The 14140-nt window shown below is 35.4% G+C and overlaps 1 pseudogene; it reads left to right on the top strand.

The window, feature by feature from the left end:
• Positions 1 to 937: 937 nt before the first annotated feature.
• Positions 938 to 1432, top strand: LOC100757459 (annotated as a pseudogene).
• The last annotated feature ends 12708 nt before the right edge of the window (positions 1433 to 14140 follow it).

Below are 14140 nucleotides of genomic sequence, written 5' to 3'. Positions count from 1 at the left end.
CCACTGAAGAAATCTCCAAAACCCAGTAGCACTAGTCAAAGAGATGCTTACAACTTGTTGCAATTAAAGAAGCTACACAGTTCTAAAGCCTTTTGCCCAACTGTTATAGAAGCATGACCAGGCATGATCTAGCACATCTGTCAGTCTCTGATAGGTACAATGCAGTGTCTCCACTAGAAGGAAGGGTCAAAGAGTCTCTCAGTGATTACACAAAGCATAGGGGCTTAGTCATGCTGACAGCTTACTCAACTGGAACCCTAGGAAATAATGCTAAGAGAAATCCCCTCAGCACAAAACAAAATAGCTTAAAACAGCTATTTTGAAAATTTGTAGTCATACAAAATGAAGAAAAGCAAAGAAAATAAATGGCATAAAGAATATGTTCATATTGTGACTATGCCAAAAGTAGAAAAAAGGAAATTAGAAAAGCAAAAAAAAAATTCAGGTAATGGTAGTGTTGGCAATCTATGCCTGCCTCCCCAACTCCTGACAGGAAGATTGGGGATTCAATATCATTCTTAGCTATATAGCAAGTTAAAGATCAGCTCTATGAGACCCTGCATTAGAAAAGAGTTAGGGAGAGAAGAAAACTACATTTGATCAATAAGATTCCCTCTAAGGAAAATAGCAATTTCAGTATTAAAAGGGCAATGTGAATTCTAAAGACAGTAATTGATGTGCCAAGTCATATAACAAAGAACGCTCATTAGACACACAGTAAACCTCTCCATAATAACTATGTAGACTGAAAGATGATGGGATGGTAGTTTCAAAATCTGAAAATAGGAAAAAAGTAAATAAAAGTTTGCTAACCAAGAATACTACACCAAGGCTCTTTCAGAAATTAAGGAGAAACAAATCCCCTTTAAAACAAATAAATATAGGGAAATAAACAACCACCAGAACATCTTAATGAGGTTTTGTAGCAGCCACCACAATGTTGATGCATAAGAAGAATAAGATTGCCACCTATGAACTCCTTTTTCAAGAAGGAGTGGTGGTTGCCAAGAAAGATGTCAATATCCCCAAAATCCTTGAGCTGGCAGACTAAAGCATGCCAAGCCTTTAAGTAATGAAGCCCATGCAGTCTCTGAAGTCCCGAGGCCATGTGAAGGAACATCATGCATGGAGACATTTCTGTTGATACCTTAAAAATAAGGGAATCCAGCATATATGAGATTATCTTCACCCACCCCTGGGGATTGTGCCTGCCACCCTGTACCATAGCTGTCCTGTAACTGGAAGGCCCTAGCCCAAAGGTTCACAGGGTGAGTGACCTGGAAGATTCACAAGGGAGAGACAGACAGATACCTCGAGAAGGAGTTGTGTGCCCTCTGGTACTGACAGGAAAGCTGAGGCCGAGGCTGGCTCAGCAGCTGAATTCCAGTTCAGATGTGGCTTTGTTTGTGGATGTGGTCAGCCATCCCAGTGAAGATGGAGATGTGCTACATTTAATAAACTATTAAGAAAAACTGTGAAAAACCCAACAGTTTGTATTAGAAAAGAGCCAATGGAGCCAGTAAGATAGCACATAAAATAAAGGTGCTTGATTCAAATACGGACAATCTAAATTTGATTGCCCACAAACTCATGATGAGGAGAGAACTGATGTCCCCCATAAGTTATTCTCTGACTGGAGCTTTGTCACATGTAATCTTGCACTAAACACACACACACACACACACACACACACACACACACACACACACACACAACACACACACAACACACACACACACACACACACACACACACACACATTTTAAAAAGGAAAAGAGATCACAATTGCTACTTGGCTAATGTGAAAACCCACTAGTAGGATAGATACATGGGAATGAAACAGAACAAAAAGTTAATACAAAAATTTCCATCAAATTACAAGTAAAGACAACAAAAGTGGAAGAATCAATATGTAAAACAACTAGAAAATTATCCAAATATGGGTTGGAGAAACAGGTTGGTACTCATGAGTACTTGGTGCTCTTGCAGAGGTATTTATTCACAACCATACACACAACCATACCTAATTCCAGTTCCTCAGGCACCAGCTGTGTACTAGGTACACATACAGACATGCCAGTAAAAACACTGTTGTGTGAAAAATAAATAAATTTGAAACTTAAAAATCTTAACATGAATTTTATTTAACAAGCAATAACAACCTTCTGAAAATAAATGTATAATATATAAAAATGACATAAAATGGATGAATACATTTTTAAAAAGACTGAGTGATATGCTGCCCAGCAAAAAAAATCACTTCCTTTGTAAAGCACACTTCATCTAAAAGAGAGGGAAACATGTATACCAGAACAATTGGGAAACAAGTGTGTGTCATTGATTATTCCTGACTTTGCAAAAGCATTGATTTTAAGTTATAAAAAGTTGAAGATTGCATCTAAAAGAAAAATTAAACTGAAATACAATAATATCTGGTTACTATAAGACCTTACTTAGTCATGTTTATCAATGGACTGCCAATACAAGCCAAAGCCAGCAAAAAAAGATAGATAAATAAATAAATAAAATAGCAATGAAACATCAGAGTTAGATTATAATAGGTAACAAATATACCTTAACAGATATTTAAAAAATACTTCATAGAACATCTTTAGATTACAGCAGGACTTGTTTCCAAATAAGAGGAAAAAGAGAAAAATAGAGAAAGGGGAAGGAAAGCAAATATCACTTAATCATAAAAGGTTGAAATTTTTGCCAGTTTTGAGAACAAATCAGATACAAAAAGACAAATTCTCTATAATTTCATATATATGTAATATCTAAAAATGTTTAATTCAAAGAAGCATAGTGTAAAATAGTCCTTACTAGCAGAAGAAATCAACAAATATATGAAGAATAATTCTACTTGTTCAGTTAAAAGTAAATTTGAAGATCTAATGCAAAATATGATACCTTTAGTTGGACATTTTATGAAAGTAAATTTTAAATGTACATATCACTAAAATTGTACCTATAAGGCCTTTGAAATAATTTAGCAAATAGTAGTGTTTGGAACATGTGTTCTGTTCCCAGAACCCATGGGGAAGAAAGGACCCGACTCCTGAGGGTGGTCCTCTGACATCCTCTTGTACACTGTAGCATGCATGTCGGTACTCAAAGTCACAGCCAACACACACACACACACACACACACACACACACACACACACACACACACAGAGACACACACACACACACACACACACCACCACTACCACCATCATCATAACAAATTTAATTTGAATGACAATTATTTAAGGTAGAAGATGTTAGTTAGTTCATTTCACAATGTATTTATTTATGAAAACATCACAGTAAACAACTTAAATATAAACTCTGTCAATTATATCCCAATAAAGGTGGAAAATAGAATTAGTATTTGGAATCACAAAACATATTTTTAAAGTAAACAAGAAAGCATGTGTTTTCTCCCTTTCTCTATGTGGTAGTCTGAACAAGAATAGCACATGTAGCCGGTGTTGGTGGCTCATGACTTTAATCCCAGCACTCGGGAGGCAGAGGCAGGCAGATCTCTGTGAGTTCGAGGCCAGTCTGGTCTCCAGAGCGAATGCCAAGATAGGCTACAAAGCTACACAGAGAAACCCTGTCTCAAAGCAACAACAACAACAACAACAAAAGAATAGCACTTGTAGGCTCATTCATTTGAATGCTTGCTTCCTAGTTGGAGGAACTGTTTTGGAGTATTAGTACAGGTGAGCCTGTTGGAAGAAACATGTTACTGGGATGGGCTTTGGGACTTCAAAAGCCTTCACTTTCCAAGTCTCTCTCTCTTCTTCCTGTAGAGATTATGGCAGTAACTAAGAGACTCCCCACATATTTTGTGATGTCAGTCTCCTTCACATTATACTTTTCTACTCTTCCTCTTTTATGTAAGACATTTTAGTTGGGTTTCTGTTGCTATGATAAACACCAAGGGAGGAATAAGTTTGTTTTAGCTTACACTTCCAGGTAACTATCCATCATTGAGTAAGTCAATACAGAAATTCAAGCAGAAACTGAAACAAAAACCATGTAGAACTACTGCTACTTGGCTTTTTCTCCAGCTTGTGACTAGCTAGATTCTTTTTCACCTTTCTAAAAATATTTTAACTGAAATAGAATTATATCACTTTCCCCTTCTCCTTTCTCCCTCCAGCATTTCCTAGTTACTCTCCTTGCTCAACCCACTTTCATGTCACTCTACTTTCAAGTGGATAGCCTTTTTTCTTTGGTTTTGTTGCACAGACATGTTTGTCCATTATTTTTTTCAGTAAAAGTGGAAATAGAATTAGAATGTAATACCAGAAGTTTATTTGAAGTTATCAAATATATTTTCTAAGTAAAGAAGAAATCATGTGTTTCCTCTCTTCCTCCATATGATGGTTTGAATGAATATGGCCCCCATAGGATCATATATTTAAACGGTTGTTCACTATTTGGAAGCAATGTTTTAGAATGATTGATTAGGTACACACACGCGCACACACACACACACACACACACACACACACACACACACACAGAGAGAGAGAGAGAGAGAGAGAGAGAGAGAGAGAGAGAGAGAGAGAGAGAGAGACAGAGAGAAACAGAGAGACAGAGAGACAGAGAGACAGAGACAGAGACAGAGACAGAGACAGAGACAGAGAGACAGAGATAGAGAAACAGAGATAGAGACTGAGAGAAAGAGAGACTATTCAAGCTGTTTTTTTTTTTTTTTTTTACCTCTACCAATATCAAGTGAGTGTAATCTCAACTTCTAGTAAAAAGACTGTCTGGATGAAACAGCTGACCTGAACAAAGGGTTGTTCATGGAGCCCAAACTGATATCTGGGAAACCAGCATAGGACTTTTCCAGACCCCCTGGAGGAGGAAGTCAGTTTGGAGGTCTGGACAATCTATGGGGCCACTAGAAGTGGATAAGTATCTACCCCTAGTACACAAATGGACTTTGGAGGGCCCTCTCCACTAAAAGGGATAGTCTTTCAGCCTAGGCACACTGGGGAGGGTCTAGTCCCTGCTCTAAATGATATGACAGACTTTAAAGATTCCCCCATGGAGGCCTCACCCTCGTTGAGGAGCAGTTAGGGATTGGGATAGGGGGAGTGTGGCAGGGGAGGAGGGGAGGGAGAGGGAACTGAGATTGACATATAAAACAATCTTGTTTCTAATTTAAATAGAAAGACTGTCTGCATACATGTCACTTCCTTAAATCTCCCTGTTCAATCTAATCTAAAATCTCCCTTTTTCATGTTGCTACAGTCTTAGGATGTTTATTCATAAAAATATGTCTAATAACTCTATAATTTAAAATTCAAAACAAGTGTAGCAAGAGGATTTTCTTGATTTTGTTTTGTGAAGCTGTAGTTGAAAGTTTAGACTGATACTGTGTTACTACCAGGAAATTATTTCTACCAGTCTGGTTCATCTCAATTCATTCTGTTTACCTTAATGGAGCATCCATGATAGATGAATTAATAAACATTTGTTTCTGTGGCGAAAAAGCATAGAGAACTTCTCTACCCAATAACAATTAAAAAATAAGAGCCAACATAACTTACTTAATTTTTACTCTCCTGGATTTAGTCATGGATACAGTTGCTTAGGAGAGGAATGAAATTTGTCATGGGAGGAAATAATTAGTCTGTTTCATTTTTTAAAAAGTAAATTTGCTCTGTTTTAGCAGTGATGGATTGTTTATAGTCATCCAAGTACTTCTCAGCTTGTTGGAATTTCACAAAAATAATGCATAACACATTAGACTCTAATTTTAAGGTGATGAATAGGTTTTTCTTAAACTATTAAAATATTAGAACAGATAAATGTTTCTTGACATGGAAAGACACTTATGATGTACTTTTAAAGAATACAGAAAGCAAGTTTGGTGATAAGATTCCATTTAAGTTTATGCTCACTTTTGTTCTCTACTAAAATCATATGTAAATGTGCATCTAAATATGAAACATTGAAGTGACAGCATCCAGTGTGGGAAGCAGAGGAAGATCTGAATGAGTAAAGTTCAGAATGAATGTGTATTTTGATATGGGTACAGCCATGTCAGGGACTCCTAGGCCAATGACCCTTGGAGAATTGGCAAAACTGTTTCCTATATTGGCTAGACTCAAAAGGGATACCAAAGCTTTTTGAGGGGTTTGAGTATGAATATTTATGAACTAATCATTATGTGCAAAGACTAGCAATTGCAGCTTCTTACTCCTGGAGGTTTATAGCTTTAGACTGAAAACACACAGAGACCTCCCACAAGACTAGCTAACCCCATCCGCTTGTGCTGTATATAATAAATATGCTAAGAATTTGGGATGTGGTGTTAAGAAGTCTAACAAACCCACCTGATCCTAGCTTTATTGTATTTGTCTCTGTGTGTCTTTCTTTTCTTCATTCCCTTGAAGGCCTTAGCCTGGATTCTGGGACCCAAGCAGAATGGGTCACAGAAAGTGGTGGATGAACAGGAAACTGGATGTGAACACTTGAAATACAGGGCACGCACATTGAATCTTGCATCCAGTCAGATGAGGGATGCTCTCAAGAGAAACACACCAAAATTAATGTAAAAGATTTAAATAAAGAAAATGAAAGGAGTTTAACTATATCACTATGTCACAAGGTGTAAAACATTGTACAAAGAGAATCTGGAGGTAGGCAGTTATATGTCCGTGCTGTGAAGGAACTTTTGAGTAACCACAAAAGTAAGGTTAAAAACATTATGGCTCAATCACTCCTTAGATTATATTCAGGAGACATGGCCCTGGTTTCCAGAAGAAGGGAAAATAATTTTAGTTACTTAGGGGAAAAATGAAGAAAATTAAGAGAGATATATGGCTGACCTGATCATATTCCCATTTTCATTTTCAGTTCATGGAATCTGATACATGATTTCATAAATTCATAGACATTTCCTCATAGGAAGGCAGTGTCTAGAGAATTGGATTCCAAGGGAGTCCAGACTTTTAAGCTTTGATTCACAGTATAAACAAATAACCCATACTTTTGAAGAACTGATTCCTTTTCCCCAAGAAACAGTCACAGATGTGTTGGGAGTAGGGCATGGCTACAAGTCAGACAGAAGCCCTGGGGATTACAGAGATAGAAAGATGAAATTCACAGACCAGACATGTCCTGACATGCCTGATGCCTCAGACAATGACACTGAGGAAAATGATTACATGGATGATGCCAATCACTCAAGCCACAGTGAAATTACAAATTGGGGCTGAGCCACAACCAAATATAAGAAGAAATACTCTCATTCCATTATAGCAAACCTTGCCTATTTAGGGTTGGGGGTCCAAGTATAAGTGTTTATGAATGGTTGATCAAAGACTAGCAACTACAGCTTCTTCTAACCTAATGTTTATAGACTGAGACAGCTTGCCCAAAAAGACCACTTACTGAAGCTAGCTAATCTCTTTCCATGTACTCTATGTAATAAATATAGTAAGGTTCTGGGTAGTGGTGCTCAGGTTACAAAATTTTGTCTGATTGCAGTTTCACTGTAGGTGTGTCTATGAATCTGTCTTTTCTTCATAACTTCAGAGACCATAGCCAGGATGGAACAATTCAGAGATCAAAAATTTTGTGTAGTTTGTTACACTGGGTGTAGTAATGCTTGCCTTTAATTTCAGCACTTGTGAGTCAGAGACAAGCAGATCTCTGTGAGTTCAAGGCCAAGATGGTTTACAAAATGAGTTCCAGGACATCAAGGGCTACATAGTGACACTCTGTTTTGAAATAAAAACAAACAAAAAGGTTATAATTTCTGAAGATTTGACAGATCTTAGATGCAGTAGGCAAAATTGTTTATAGAGAAGCAGAAACCTGAGTCCAAAAGCTAGTTTGTTTAAAGAAGGATTTTATTTATGACTTAAGGGCATGATTTAATGCATTGGCATAGTGGGCTAAGTACTGAGGATACTGTGTAGGAATTCTCACAATGTTGATGGCAAGTTTCCTCAGCAATCTAAACCCACACATACACACACCTGTAGGAGATAAGAAAATATTTTATGTAATGACTACTTCCATATTTCCAAAGAGCCTTAGAATTCTGACTAAATACAATAAATTCAAGGTAAAATTTGTTTAGAATAGAGGAGATGCTCTATGAGGAAGGGTTGGCAAAGAAAAATCTTAGTCTCAAGGAAACTTTGGGAATGTCTTCCATGGTATTGGTTCATAAAGTACTAAAAATTAACTGCACATCATTGTAATAAAACTACCTCAATGAGACAAAATGAAAGCAGAAAACCGTTGATTTTTTTTCTCCTTTACCTTGCAATCCAAGGTTTGGATATATGCACCTAATTGCTTATGAAGTTTAGCTTTGATTAGATAGATAACTAGAGTAAAAATTGTCAATACAAAGCAAGTAAACATAAATGCAAAATGGTTGTCCTTAAGTAACTGACAAAGGTGCAACAACACAGAGAGATTTAACATATCCTTTATTTAGTCTTTACAAATCAATAGACAGTTTGGTTAAATTTAACAAACTCAAAGAAAGAGTAGGATACAAGCTTGCCATCACAGAAATCCATATAATTAATTTTAAAGGTTGACCTGGAATGTTTTCTCAGAAATCAGAGGGAAATTTTAATAAAATCAATATGATATATAACATTATAAGAAATCCAAGGGACAACTTTAGAAAAATTATGTATAACAAAGACTATATAAGGAAAGAACAAAGACATCCAAAAGAAAACAAAAAGAGAAAAAAATTCATGAGCATAAGTACGAACCAAGCATCAAACGGAAGAGAATTTCTAAGAACAAGAAAAATAATAGCTACAATTTTGAGCTCTTAATTAAGATAATAAAATGTTTTGGTGATTTGTTATAGCAGTAACCAAAGACAAAATTAGATGATAAAATTACAAAAACCACTATCTTGGTAGAGTACTTAAAACTTAATGTTTTGAAATATCAAGCAATGAAAAAACACATGAAATTAGGAACATGATAAATAACTCATACAACAGGATGTTAATTGGAACTACTCAATGTGAGTGACAAAGTGAGTTGTAAAATGACACAGAGAGCTCCAAAAGAAGAGACTAAAGATAATTTATTTCCTTGCAGCATCTTACTCCCATGTACTAAGTAAAAGGAAAATTTTAATACTCAAATGAGGATTTTTTTAAGACAGATGTTGATGTCCTGTTTTTCTCCAGTGTGTTTTATCAAGGAGCAGTGAAGGACAATACAGGAGGAAAAGACTTTCTGAACTTTAAGAATCACCTGGGAAAGTAAAGAGATCTTCAGCATAAATACTGTGTCAGAGAATGGGAAATATATCAAATTATCAGCAGTAAAGAAGTATTTATAAACATTAATAGAATTTTTATTAAATAATTCCCTTTGTGTCAAACTACAAAATATATGCACTTCATTAAAACAAACAATTGAAAAATTACACTGAAGTATTTGTCAAAGTCAGAAACCAATGACAGATACATGGTGCCATAATAATACTCCAATACTGCATCTTCATCTTGGAAATAAAACAGAAAAAAGTACTAAACAGGGTACTGGCAAATAATTAAGGTGGTGAAAATCAAGTGGCTTTGGTAGATGTACAATTGTATGGAGGTAAAAGAATCTGTACTTTCCATTAATGCATTTTAACTTCTAGTGCACAAAAGATTCAGATATACAAGTAAAACTACATTGATGTTTATGAGACTTTTTCATTTAAGAATTTAAAGAGAATTAAACAAACCAAAATCCAGATATTATACATATAGAACTGATAATGCAGATGTTTATCACTTAAAAAGAGTGCTTAGTATAATTATAATAAGGATAGTCAAAAGATAAAAAATGTGAAAAACTGACATATCACCATCATAGATTTCACATTGTGGTAAAAAGCCACAGGAATATACAAAAACATGGTACTAGTATAAAATAAATATATGTAACAATGGAACAGAAGAGAACTCAGATAAAGTTCCATATAGTTATAGCCACTTGTGTTTTGACAAAGATACCAAAAATATATATTGGAAAGAAGATCATTGATGCAACAAATTATTCTGCCAAAACTGGGTTTCCACTAAAGAATGAAACTAGAGTCTTGTCTTGCTTTCTATAAAGATTCATAACAAGTGGATAAAAGACCTGAATATATGATCTGAAAGGTAGTAGGATCAAAATTAAAGAATCTACTTCAGGATATTAGTACAACCAAGGAGTATCTAAATAGGATTTCAATTGCTTGGGGGAATGGCACCAAATGAAGAGGGAGTATACAGAGTAGGGGAAAATCCTTCTTTGCTCTCTGTCTGACTGATGATTAAAATCCAGATTGAGATGATTGTTATGTAAAATAAGATTGTTTCTAAATTAAGTAATTTTTTTAAAACAAGTAGAGAGGAATCATACAACCCAAATCAATAAAAGGGGTAATGAAATAAGAAGGAACTTCCCAAAAGATAAAAAACAAATGACCAATAAACATGAAAGAAAAACATATTCAGCATCACTAGCCATTAAAGAAAATGCAAACTAAAACAGTGCTGAAATTGCATCTCACCCATATTGGAATAGCAGTCATCAAGTAAACAGGTAACTAAAATGCTGATGAAGATGCAAACAAAAAAATATCCTTATACACATATGGTAGAAAAGTAAAATAATCCAGTAACATTGGATATCAGTATGGAGGTTCCTATGAAAACTATAGACTTACCACATTATCAATATACAACATTCTTGGTTATTCAGCATTATGGTACTTTTAATGAGACATCCCTTTAAGTTTCATGTATTTGAATACTTTGTCTCCAGTTGGTGGAATGGTTGGAGGGATTAGGAGGTATGACCTTGTTGGAGTAGATTTGCCACTGAGAAAATTCTTTGAGGTTTCAAAAGACTCAGGACATTCCCTATGTTCTCTCTGCCTCCTGCTTTTAGGTCTAGATATCAGTTTTGCTACAATGCTTTAACTCCAGTGATGATTATTGCATGCCGTGCACGCTCAAAGATGATCAGTAGTCCGTAAGGCTAAGATTTCTTTATTCAGATAAACACCAGCCCAAACGCAAGCCAGAGCATGCGCAAAGGTCGCAAGCTAGTGTGGCCAGAGAGAGAGAGAAAGGGGTCCCCATGTAGTTGGAGAAGGTATAAGGCACACTTCAGGAGAAGTAAAGTAATCACCTCAGACTTCCCCTCACCCCGCCTTCACGGGTGTGTCCCGGCACACCTGTCCAGGTTGCCTGGGGCAGGGCTAGGGTGTCTCCCTATACTCCAGTATCAGGAACACTAACACTTGGCAACCATAAGCCAAATTAAATGCTTTCTTTTGTAAGCTGTCTTGGTCATAGTGTTTTATCACAGCAATAATAAAGTAACCAATACAATCATAAAGAATCCATTATGGTTTATCACAAAGATTGCTGTAGATTAGTGCTTATTACAGCACTATTTACAATAGCTAAGCTTCAGAACCAACTTAAGTGTCTATGATGCTCACTTTTAATTGCCACCTTAACATAATGTAGAATTAATAGAGTATTAATGAGGCATATTCATGACCAGGTCAGCCTGAAGGCATATCTGTGGGTGATTATTGAGTTAATTGATATGGGAAGAGAAACACACTGTGGCAACCTTCCATAGTTTTGAGTTCTGGACTTTATAAGTATATATAGAGAGTAATCACACATAAGAAAGCATGACTTTATTTTACCTCTACTATTTATTTTGTGTATGACTAGCTGCTTTAAGTTCCTGCCTTGACTTCCTCACAATAATGAGCTATAACCTAGAATTGTGAGTTAAACACTTCATCCCATAAAGTGTTTTGTATCAGGGTATTTTTATCACAGCAGCAGAGCTAAAATGAGGACAGCATCCATTAACAGAATAATGGATAAAGGAAATGTGGTTTGTATGCACAATAGTTTTCTCTTTCTCAATGATAAAGAAGAACAAGGTTACATCATTTGCAGAAAATGCATAACTCTCGTATTTCATGTAGATGCAGAAAATTGTATATAGAAAGACAATGTGAAAATAGAAGTAAATCTGTCTAGAAGAGAATGGTAACAAATGTGAAAGTAGTGGAATGAAAGGAAATCATAGCAAGTATGGAAAGAATATGCTCACAGTATATTTAAGAACTTACATGAAAATGGCATTGTGTAACCAAGTACAATATATTTAAATTGTTATTTCTTATAAAAGATTGTAGTAACTACAAAAGAAATCTAATTAGATAACAGAATTAACTACTCCACAGAAAAGCACCTAAATATAAGACAAGCCATGATTTTTTTTCTATTTTAAGGAACAAATAATTCAACTAACATCATAGCAAAAGGAAAGAATGAGGGAGTGAAGTTGAGAATGAAGGATGGAACATAAGGGAAGACTGAGTACTTCATAATATGTTTTCTACCTCTACTACTACATCATGAAATATAAACAATTAATACGTGTTAGTTCAAATAAACATGTGTCTTCCCATTGAAGAGCTGTGACACTACTGGTAACAAATACATATTACTATGTTTTCTTCTGTCACCAATTCATTATTTGTGTTCTCATACAGAAAAGACAATTACCCATTTTTCAATAATTGTGATTTCCTTCATCAACACTGTTTTTATAAGTACTAGGAAATTTTTATTTGTATGAGATAATTATTCCTGGCATACAGAGTAAGATGAATTCAAAGATATAGAGATTTTCTTCATGCATTGTGAATTTATTTTAGTTATTTTTCCTGAATATACTGATTTAAAATAAGGTTTCTTCTCCCCTGTCCTCCAGGGAATATGGAATAGGATACATAACTTTAAAGGCCCTTTAAATAAAATATAAGACAACTTAATGTAGGAGCTTTCTAAAATATACAAAGATCTATCAAATAAAAGTCCTAGTGCCAAGATCTGTTTACCTCTTTTGAATTTGTGAGCTAGTGAGGCCTCATAGAACTAAACATTACAGGCCATTGCCAATGTAATTAACTCCTTTCTAGAATTCAATAGTAGGACTCAACTGTGAAGATACGGCATATCTCAATCATAGATCATGGAGAAATTAAGCTGGTATTTACTTGGAAGTAGCATCCCTATTGGCTAGCATTCATAGTTGGAGAAGGTATAAGGCACACTTCAGGAGAAGTAAAGTAATCACCCATCTTACCCAGTTGTGAACTTTGAGAGCTGCAATAATAACTAGCCTAGAAAGATATGCTTGTTTATATGATAGTGATATGAATGTTATGTAAGTGAGTCGTAACTCTTTGATTGGAATTAAGACCCATTACACAAGATAGAACCCATACCTGGTACCATTATCTAAGCTAAGATACAGTGACTAGATAGGTCATAGGCCCTGGCGGGGGATCAACAAGTTTTTCTGCTAAATGAACATAGCATTGAAAAGACTTCTAATGAGGTATCTATATCTATAGATACTTCTTAATTCTCATCAGAGAAGCTTCTTGCAGTAGATTACAATTAACACAGAGACCCACAAGTGGGCAACATACAGAGAATAAGAGATTATATAGTATTCAGCCCTAAATGGAATGAGTATACCAAACTCTTCCCCCAAGACTCATGGTTCTTCACGAAATATGGGACAAAAGTCTGTTAGAATAAGAAGTAAGGGACAACTACTAGGAAACAATGTTTTCTGGAAATAACAGGGAAATTGCATATATGAACTCACAGTGAAGATAACAGTGCATTAGACCTGTGCAAGGTCCAGACAGACAAAATTCCCAGCATAGAGGGGAGAAAGTAGGGTGAAGAGATATTGGAATTTAATCGCTGCTGGGAAAGGGGGAGTCAATTTTCTTTATGAGAGTGACTTTTGGTAGTGACCATGCTCTGTGACAGGCTCCACTCCTAAGAACATTTGAACAACACAAATTAGACTCTTGATAGGTTTAAAAATGATAGAGAATACAAAATTGGGTGGGTGGGCATGTCATTGCAAATCTGAGAGGTGTAAATGGATGAAAGTAAATATGAATATTACTTAAAAATTGAGATTTCGTTCTTATTCCTTTAATAAGAATGCTGAGTTATGTTTCAGGATAGTTCATTTTATAATTATAAACTATATTAACTAAAACAATTATATTTTAACTACTCTAAACCAACAAATTG

The sequence above is a fragment of the Cricetulus griseus genome, chromosome X, assembly GCF_003668045.3.
Source record: "Cricetulus griseus strain 17A/GY chromosome X, alternate assembly CriGri-PICRH-1.0, whole genome shotgun sequence".
NCBI classification, from domain to species: Eukaryota; Metazoa; Chordata; class Mammalia; order Rodentia; family Cricetidae; genus Cricetulus; species Cricetulus griseus.
This window is presented reverse-complemented; position numbering and strand designations above follow the sequence as displayed.